At 45.2% G+C, this 9,194-nt stretch overlaps 1 long non-coding RNA gene across 1 annotated transcript; it reads right to left on the minus strand.

Moving 5' to 3' along the window:
- Positions 1-344: 344 nt before the first annotated feature.
- Positions 345-7,689, minus strand: LOC128330117 (uncharacterized). The gene is made up of 2 exons (XR_008309964.1): positions 5,312-7,689; positions 345-2,046 (listed from the first exon to the last, which is right to left on the minus strand). It is a non-coding gene; the product is annotated as an uncharacterized LOC128330117 (long non-coding RNA).
- Positions 7,690-9,194: the final 1,505 nt, after the last annotated feature.

Consider the following 9,194-nt stretch of genomic DNA (forward strand, 5'->3'; position numbering starts at 1 on the left):
AACTTCTCATTCTGTTGTTGTAGATCAGCTCTGGATTCCCCTGGCCATGGTCTTGTCATTTTGCCTTATGAGCTGTCCAGGGTCTGAGGCAACCTGGTCATTGTCCCAGAAGAGATCATGGCAGTGACCAGAGCAGTACAGGACTTTGTGCCATTTTTGCAGTTCCACCTGCTAGTCAGCTGTTGCATTCTGAGAGGAACCCAGCCTTTTCTCCAGTCACCACAAAAGTGTAATTCAAAGTGTTGGGTTCCTCTTGGAATGTAAGAGCTGGCCAGCAGGCGGAACTGCAAAAATTGTGCAAAGTCCTTAATCAGCACATGTATGGAGGGTAAAATCGCACCAGGAAGTATTTATTTATTTATTTATTTATTCATTCATTCATTCATTCATTCATTCATTGTTAAATTTATATACCACCTTTCATTACAAGAATCCCAAGGTGGTTCACAGAAAAATTAAAACAAGACTATAAAAATACACAATTAAAATATTAAGCTAAAATATAAAAACATGAGTCTAACTAAAGATTTAAAATACAAGCATACAAAATACAATATACAAAGAAGCAGCAATAGAGACAATCATATAAAAGCCTTGGTAAAAAGCCAAGATTTAACACGCTTTCTAAAAACTGTGATGGAGACTGAAGTAGCATGGAAACCTTCAGCAGCATGTGTATGGGGAGTAAGAGCATACGTGGAACTTGTATGAAAGCTTTGACTATCCCACACTTGATTGCCATATGGAAGTGGCCAGTATGTGAGGTTCTGAACACATCCATATTGTAGTAGTTCACACTATATAAACATTTCAAACAGGGTGGAACCATTAAAAGATGAAATGCAAAATATTCCAGACGTTTAAAACAAAGCAAATATCACAGAGTGGCTGATGCCAGGACTTGATTGCCTCCCCTAGTGACCAGTTACTGAATGAGGGAACCAGCAGGTCTGAGAGTCCTCATATCAGTCAGTGGGACTGGACTGGCCCTCTAATGTCACCTGACCTCCAAAGCCAGGAGGATCATGGGCTCTTCTGTGAATGCTTCAGTTGGAACTACCTGTAGTTCTCCTCTCTGATCAGCAGCCTTGGTGATACAGGGAACCAGTGCCTCATTCACCAAGCTCCCAGTTTGAGCCCCACGGTGTCTATCAGAGTGACTGTCTTAGCAGTACAGCACCCAGCAGGCTCCCTAAAGGGACTTGGGCTTCAAGTGACATTAGCTGACATACTGCACAGTGCTCCGTCTCTGCCTAACAATAGAGGGTTGGTGCATTGTGCTCTTGTGCAAGATGCTAGAATTGTGCAAATGCAGTTGTGCAGCAGAGGGCCATTCTTTCCAGTGGCTCTCAATTATGCAATTACGCTCATGTAATTCTAGCATCGTGTGCAAGAGTGCTCGTGCAACTGTGCAAATGCTCCATTGCTAGGCAGATGGAGCATTGCGTGGTATGTCAGTCATTCACTGTTGACTGAAGAGGATGCACACAGTCTCCTAGATACTCACTTCTGTTCTACCATCTTCCCATACAGTTTTCTGGAGTGTGTGTGTGTGTATGCAAAATATTTGCAATGTAGGGCCAGGTGCATGTGTGTCCCCATACGGTACAGCCTTTGTTGCTAGATCTGCAGAATTTCAGTTCTTTGGGGTCTTTCTATGTGCAATAATGATGGCCAAGAAACTTGGCCTAAATGGAGAATAGGAACATTAAAATGTCTCCAAGTTGTGCAATAAAAGAAGCCATTATTGACACACACTCATTTTACCTAATAATGACAGGGCATTTCATTCCAGTCCTTTAAAAGGCATCTTTTATTCCTGCAAAGGAAAGGGAGGCAACCCTATAAGATTTTATAATGTAAACATGTGCTGACATTAATTATTGTAATATTTATCTGCAAAACAGATGGTAATGCTTTCCAAAAATGTGTGAGCGGTGATCAGAATGAATGTATGTATCGAGGCATTACTGTTTCTGCCGCGTCCTCGTTTCGATTTAGCCTTGGACCCTGGTCCATGCACAGGGTTGCTTTTTCAGTGAAGTTCTACCAGACAGATGGAAAACATTATTAACTACTGTTTTCCTTTCTTGTCAGAAATGTTTTGTCTAATCATCACATAATTACACATCCATATTGTAGTAAATCACGCTATATAAACATTTCAAACAGAGTGGAACTATTAAGGTGAAATGCAAAATATTCCAGACTTTAAAACAAAACAAATATGAAGTGAACCGTGCTGAGTAAGAAAACGCTAAAATCAAGGTCAGACAAAAATATAACTCTACAGTTTTGGCATTTGGCTTCCTTAGAGCTACATTCGGTTAACCCACAGACAGTAATGTCCTGGGTGCTTTGATAGTCTTTCCCCCATTTTGGTATGCTTAATAAAGAAACTGTTGCTTCCATTTGGTGCACCCTTCACAAAAGTGAATGAAGAGTTTGGATTGGGTCCAGCTCTATGTGGGCACCATTGTCTCAGTTGAACAGGAGGATGGCTTTGGAGATCTAGTGATTTCTGAACTGGCACTTTTTGGGTTGGTAGTTTATCAATATACACCCATGAAAACGACACACTCATTAACATGCCTAATAGGATCATAGAATTTCAGAACTGGAAGGGATATGGAAGGTCTTCTAGTCAACAATTTGCTCAGTATAGGAATTATAGTTCATGTTCTCATACCAAAGATCACTGCTCGAGGCCCACCACCTATGCACATTGGTGAAGGCTTTTGTCCTCCTATATGTTGCATTCTTTAACTTGGTAATAGCCTGTTTTCAACTGATTTAAAAGCCAAGTGGGTGTTTGTTCTTTGGGTAAGATTTATATGGCAGTGAAATCGTTCACATGACCAGGCGGGCGGGGAAGTGGATGGGTGGGTGAGGGAGGGAGGCTGGTTGAATTCACCTTTCCTCCAGACAAGCACTCTGGATGCTTTTGGTGCGCATGCCGCATGCCCTCACAACCTGTGCTGATGACTATCCGGTTGCTCCCAGCAGTGCAGACCAACAGAGACTGGGACTCATTTTCCCCGCCTCCACATATCCCACAAGGCATTGCATGACAAATGGGGTACCTTGGGAGATTCCCTCATCAGACGGGCACTCTAGGCACCCATCTCTGTGGACCTGAGGAGGCACACGAGCCAGACAGCTGGTTAAGGGAGCACTTGGTTCCTTAATCTCGGCTAAGAGCCGGGCTTGGGAGCGGAATTAGGCAGGGCAGGAGTGCTAGGATCCGCATAGATCCTATGAGCTGCCGTAGCCTGGGCGAGGCTGCTTGTGAGAACAGCCTCAGTATATAACAATACAATTATCAACAGTTCAGAAGCCTGGATGGATGACTGACTTCTCCTGAGCTTAGAAAATAAGATTTTTATTTATTTATTGTTACATGGATATACCACCTTTCATAAAATATCTCAAGGCAGTTTCCAAAAACAGTATTAAAACAATTATAAAAACCCAGTAGAAGTATTAAGGCACTATAAAATCAATAGCCATTAAAGATGCATAGCGATAAAACCATAAAAGGCAGCTCATAAAACGGCACAAGTAGCAAAACCAGCACCCTCTAGAGGGCAAAAAAGGATAAAAAGCCAGGTCTTCTTTGGTTCTCTTTTAAAAGCAGCGAGGGAGGCCAAGGAGCAAAGATGAGCTACTTTCCCAAACTCAGAAATAGCCCTGCTTATTTTTCAAGCCATTCTGACTTTGGAAAGAAGCCACCCACCCGCTACACCCCCTCCATCCCCACCTATAGGTCCCCATGTTCTGCAGACTGTTGTTGGCAGCGCATATCCCACTGCGCTAATGAGGGCTCCTAGCGTAGCACCAGCAGCCTTGTGCTTTTACACAAGAGTGCAAATACTTGAAGCACTGCACCTGCACTCTGGAAATGTTACTTAGACTGGAAGTAACAGCCCGTCTAAAGTGGAGGGAGAGCCGGTCCATGGCTCCAGGTGGGCTCCTCCTCTGCTTGCCACCATGGCTGACATCCTTGCACTGCCCCCAGCTGCACCTGTGTGCTGGCGGGGTGTCTCCCAGCTGCCCCTGCATGCTGGGGAGTGCCATCCACTCCCACTTTGCCCATGCTGACTGGGCAAAGAGGCACCTTTCTAACCTGGTGATTCTCTTTATTTAGCTGGGGGAGAGTAACTGGCCCTCTCCACCCCCAGCACAGGACCTCCAGTGACTGTTGCTGGTATCTATCTTCTGTTTCTTTTTAGATTGCGAGCCCTTTGGGGCCAGGGATCTTTCTTTCTTTCTTTCTTTCTTTCTTTCTTTCTTTCTTTCTTTCTTTCTTTCTTTCTTTCTTTCTTTTCTTTCTTTCTATAAACCGCTTTGGAAACTTTGTTGAAAAGCGGTATATAAATATTTGTTGTTGTTGTTGATCCACATCCTTACGTACTACTTCAAGTATCTGTATTGTTGCACAAAAGCAACATAACTGGCACTTTGCGAGGAGCCTACAGCAGTGTGGGTGGATTGGCACTGCCCATGTTTGGCTGCAGAACATGTGGGTCATAGAATCATAGAATCTTATTATTAGAAGGACCTTGGAGGTCTTGTTGTCCAGGTCTCCTGCTCAGAGCAGGGAGTTGCTACAGCCACCCACCCACTCACTGATTCCTCAACCCTGCTCCTTCCTTCACTCCCACCCCTCATATGGGCTCTGGTGGTGGTGGCGGTGGCGGCAGCTGCAGTGCTCTGATGGCAAGTGGTGGAGATTGGCCTGCCATCATAACATGTCTGTCCACGGTCTCCTCCAGATTTCAGGGGGCACTAGGCAAACTGCTCTCCATGGACCTTCTATCTGGGTGATCTCAAAGAAGGTTGTTCTGCCATTGCCATAAGAAGACTATGGAGACAAAGGTGATCTTGGGGATTAAAGTGAGCCCTTGGCAAATACCCAACTATGTTGAACCCTGGTGATGAGTGATCCTGCCACTCCCTCTGCCCTGTTGAGTGTGGTGGGAGAGAAGCCAGGAGAAGTTTGGGGGGATTGTTGGGTGAATGTGTGGGAAAGAGAGGGGATTTGGGGAGAGTCTGGGTGGGACCAGGTAAGAGAGAAATTCTACAGTTCAAATCAAAATCTTAACTAGAAAAGAACTTGGGGTTCATAATGCTTACCTCTCATTATAAGCCCCTCAAAGTTGTATCTGAGTCCTGGGATGTACACATTTCACTGGCATCTCAATATGCCTAACTGCTGGAATGTGTGAAAGGGCAAGCTGAATGCATTGTACGGTGCCTTACTGTTAATGTGAATGCATTTACATGTGTGTGCACTGCAGATGAAACTTACCTGCATGCCACTCAGAGGTTTAATGGTTGGTTACATATCTGGGAGAGGGGGCTGAATTCTGAAGCATGTCAACTTAGCAGTTCACCAACAGCAACATTTTAGCCATCTGCAAAATGCAAAACAGGGCCAGAGGCTTACCAGGGACAAGTACAGGGGGGCCTTGATATCTGTGGATTCATTATCCATGGATTTGCATATCCACGGCCGGGTAAAAGACACTGGGCCTCAGCATATGCAGGGGGCGGGGAGGAAAAAAACACGTCAACCTCACGTATCCGTGGGTTGTGTTTCAGAGTTTTTTCCTGGGGGGGGCATTGATTTTTGGCTGATTTGGGTGCACTCCAGGGCACGGTGTGACTGCGGGAGAGCAGCGAAGCATGGTAGGAAGCTTTCCTCCACATTCTCCCTCCAAATTTGGCAAATTTCAGTGATTCTCCTAACAACTAGGAACCTAACCCCCACAATCCCATAGCCCCCAGTGACTTGATATTCACAGTTTCCATATCTGTGGTGGCAGCTGGGAACGGAACCCCCACAAATGTCGAGGTCCTCCTGTACCAGAAAATAGAGACAGCTGGAGTGTATGTTAACAGATTGCTGTATCAAGTCAATGCCTGACCTGTCCTGAAATGGGTCAAAGGATGATCTCTTCCCACCTTAGATGTCACATTTCTGTGAGTCTTGCAGGTTTCAGGCATGCCAAATCAGTCTGGTTGACACTAAAAAAAACACACACACCTCTGTCAGGAAATGACCTTAGTTCATTATTAAACCATGCTTTACATCTTAATTTCAAATGCATGTTTATGAGCACCAGAGAGAAATAGCGTCTCTCTCTCTCAGCTTGATGGAGGAGAGCTGTGGTCTGAAGCTCACAATAATTCTGGGGTGAAAGCAAATGGAAAAGAATTATTGACAATTATTTAAAAACCATCCAGAAAGGCAGTCTACGGCTAGACCAATTCAATATGTAGGAAACAATTTATGAACCTATAATGTTCCCATCTTTAGCAGAAAGTGAACTCTGGCTGTCCGGACAAATCTCTTATTTCACCCACACAAACAGACCTCTTGCTGTGCTGAAAGGCGATGCACTAAACAGAAGGCCTGCAGACTTGCAAAAAAGAAACAAAGAAGAAAAAATGAAATAGGAAACAGTAGAAAATTATTTAAGCAGAGAGCGCCTTGTTTACAAAGGGCAAATCTCAAGAGTTTGGGTTAGAAGTGAAACTCATAACACAGCACAGAGTTTAAATAGCACTGAAGTGAGTTTTTCATTCGGAGCACACTTTGATGTCAAACCAATATTTAAAAGTTGGATATTAAAAACCATATATCTACAGTAAGGTTTGTCTGGTAAAAATGGAAATACTAGTTTTGGAATCTAGTTATAGCCACTGAAATCCGTATCCGGCCCTGAAGTCTGTATATTGCCTTTGAAATTGGTCTTTGAATTTTGCTTGGAAAACCATGGGTGGCATGATTGCAAATTATATTCCCACACCTCCCCTTTCCTCCCCACAGCAGCCTCCTGTGGCCTAGAAAGCTCCTCCTGGGGTTGGGGTAAAGTGTATTTAACAGTATTGTGGAAATTGAAAATTTAATAGTTGAAGGAAGGGTTTTTACTACCAGAGGCATTATTCTTCACTGCAAGGCCTGGAAGCCAGTGGAAGCTCCTAGTCCTAAGAGTGGCACCCTGGTTACAGGAGAACTTCGTTATACACGGATTCCATATCTGCAGTTTCACATATTCTCACGTGTCTAACTGACACCCAGGATTAAAACTCATATATCTGCAGTTCCTAGAGGGCCGAATTGACTGCTGTGGTCATTTCAGCCCTCCATTTTGTCACCAGGAGCCATTTTGTGGCTCATTTCTTGCAAAAACAAGCATTTCCGCCACAACTTTTTGTGGTTTGGGGGCACATTTCACAGCTTGAGGGGCCCTGCTGGGCACAAAGAGACCCCGCAGAGCATGGTAGAGTATTTCCCCCTGTTGTTTTTCAGCTCTTTTTTTAAAAAGCATTTTCCAACTATTTTTCATGGTTTTGGTGGGCATTTCGCAGTTTGGAGGGCACTGCTGGGCACAATGAGACCTTGTGGAGCACACTACATTAGGGTTATTGGGGGGGGGCATTTTTTGACATTTTAAAAACTTTTTTGTGCATTCTGGAACCAAACCCCCTGTTTTCCATAGGCGCATTGGCACAATGCCTCATTACTTGTGGAAGAAGGCGAGGAACAGACTCCCCACGAGTAACGAGGTTTGCCTGTACTTATTGATTAGGCCTGTGCAGAGCTTCAGTCTTAGACAATACTTTGCTCAGCTCCTCCAGCACTATGCAGAGGCTACTCTACCCACAGTGCAATGCTGTGCCTTCCCCATTGCTGGTGGAACTGTGCTAACCTCTGCAAGTGCTACGCTTTGTGTGTTGGGGGTGGCTTTAAGAGAAAAAGAGTCCTCTCAAGCCCCAGCACCATCTTGGAAGGTGCACGTGGAACACTGGGAAGTGTAGTCCTCCCCAGTGCTTTCCCCAAAGAGCTCTATGCAGAAAGTGCTGGGAAGGACTACATTTCCCAGTGTTCCATGAGCACCTTTTAGGTGACACAAGGTTTGCTTCTCTTTAAGACCCTCTGGTCCTGAGGGAAGTGCAGCACTCACAGAGGTCAGCACAGTGGGAAATGGCTCTCCCTCTGAATTTATTTTATTTTATTTCGTCAAAGTGGCCCCTGCTTGAAAAACAGTGAAGATCACTGACCAGAGGTGTCTGGGAAGAACTCCCTTCTTGTTGTTAGTATATGTTAATATAACATGGCTGATGGTACCTGAAGCTCCTGATATTGAGTACATTATAGCTAGACCACGTTTTCTTAACCTTGGGCCCCCAGATGTTGTTGGACTACAACACCCATCATCCCCAGACATGGCCTTTGTGGCTGAGGATGATGGGAGTTGTAGTCCAACAACATCTGGGGGCCCAAGGTTAAGAAACCCTGTGCTAGACAATAAACCAGTTTACTTACCTCACAAGAACACAGGCCTATTCTATTTTTGAAGACTAGCGGTTGTAGTATTTCAGCAACAGGGGGATCTCTTGGCAACACCATAGGAAATGAAGCAGGCTACATAGACTACAGCAGCCATAAGGGAAGGAGGAAATCCCTGGAAACTGGCCTGAGGCATCTCTGCTCTACTCATGAAAGGTGCCTCCCTTCCTCCCAAGCCCTGTTTAGCTGTTCAGTAGAATGCTGACGAACATGCTTACAGGGCTGGAAACGGGTGGGAACTTCCCACTGGGAAGTCCCGCTCACCCCAACCAGCTCTTCATGCTTACTGCAACATTCATCTGAAGAGACAAACCTTGTCAGTGTGATTGCACCCATTTCCATGATCAGGAGGCTGGGGCACCCCAGTCTACCAGTCATGGAAATGGGCACAATCACACTTACTACTGCAGCCATCTCTTCAGACAAAAGTAAGCATGGAGAGTGGGGCCGGGTGGGCGGCTGACGGGCAAGGGCGTGGCTTATGACCCATTTCCAACCCTGTAAGCATGTTCGGCGGGCAATCTGTGAATGCCTGAACAGGGCTCAGGTCTCTGGGGATACCTAGCTCTCTCCGCAGTCCCTATGCCCCATCCCACACCGTTGTTGAGGGCCCCTTAACCCTCAGGAGTGATTCAACAGCATGAGCTCTCCTTGGGATACCACCTTATGATTTTTGTACCATGCCAATACCTTAGTCACTGGCAAATGTGGGCCTAAACAGACACTTGTAACAATAAAAACTTGAGATGTTGGATCAGAGCAATGGTCCCTCTAGTCCAGGGGTGGGCAAACTTGTCCTCCAGAAGTTTTTGGACTACAATTCCCAGCATCCCCA

The sequence above is a fragment of the Hemicordylus capensis genome, chromosome 6 (genome assembly GCF_027244095.1).
Source record: "Hemicordylus capensis ecotype Gifberg chromosome 6, rHemCap1.1.pri, whole genome shotgun sequence".
Taxonomy (NCBI): Eukaryota; Metazoa; Chordata; class Lepidosauria; order Squamata; family Cordylidae; genus Hemicordylus; species Hemicordylus capensis.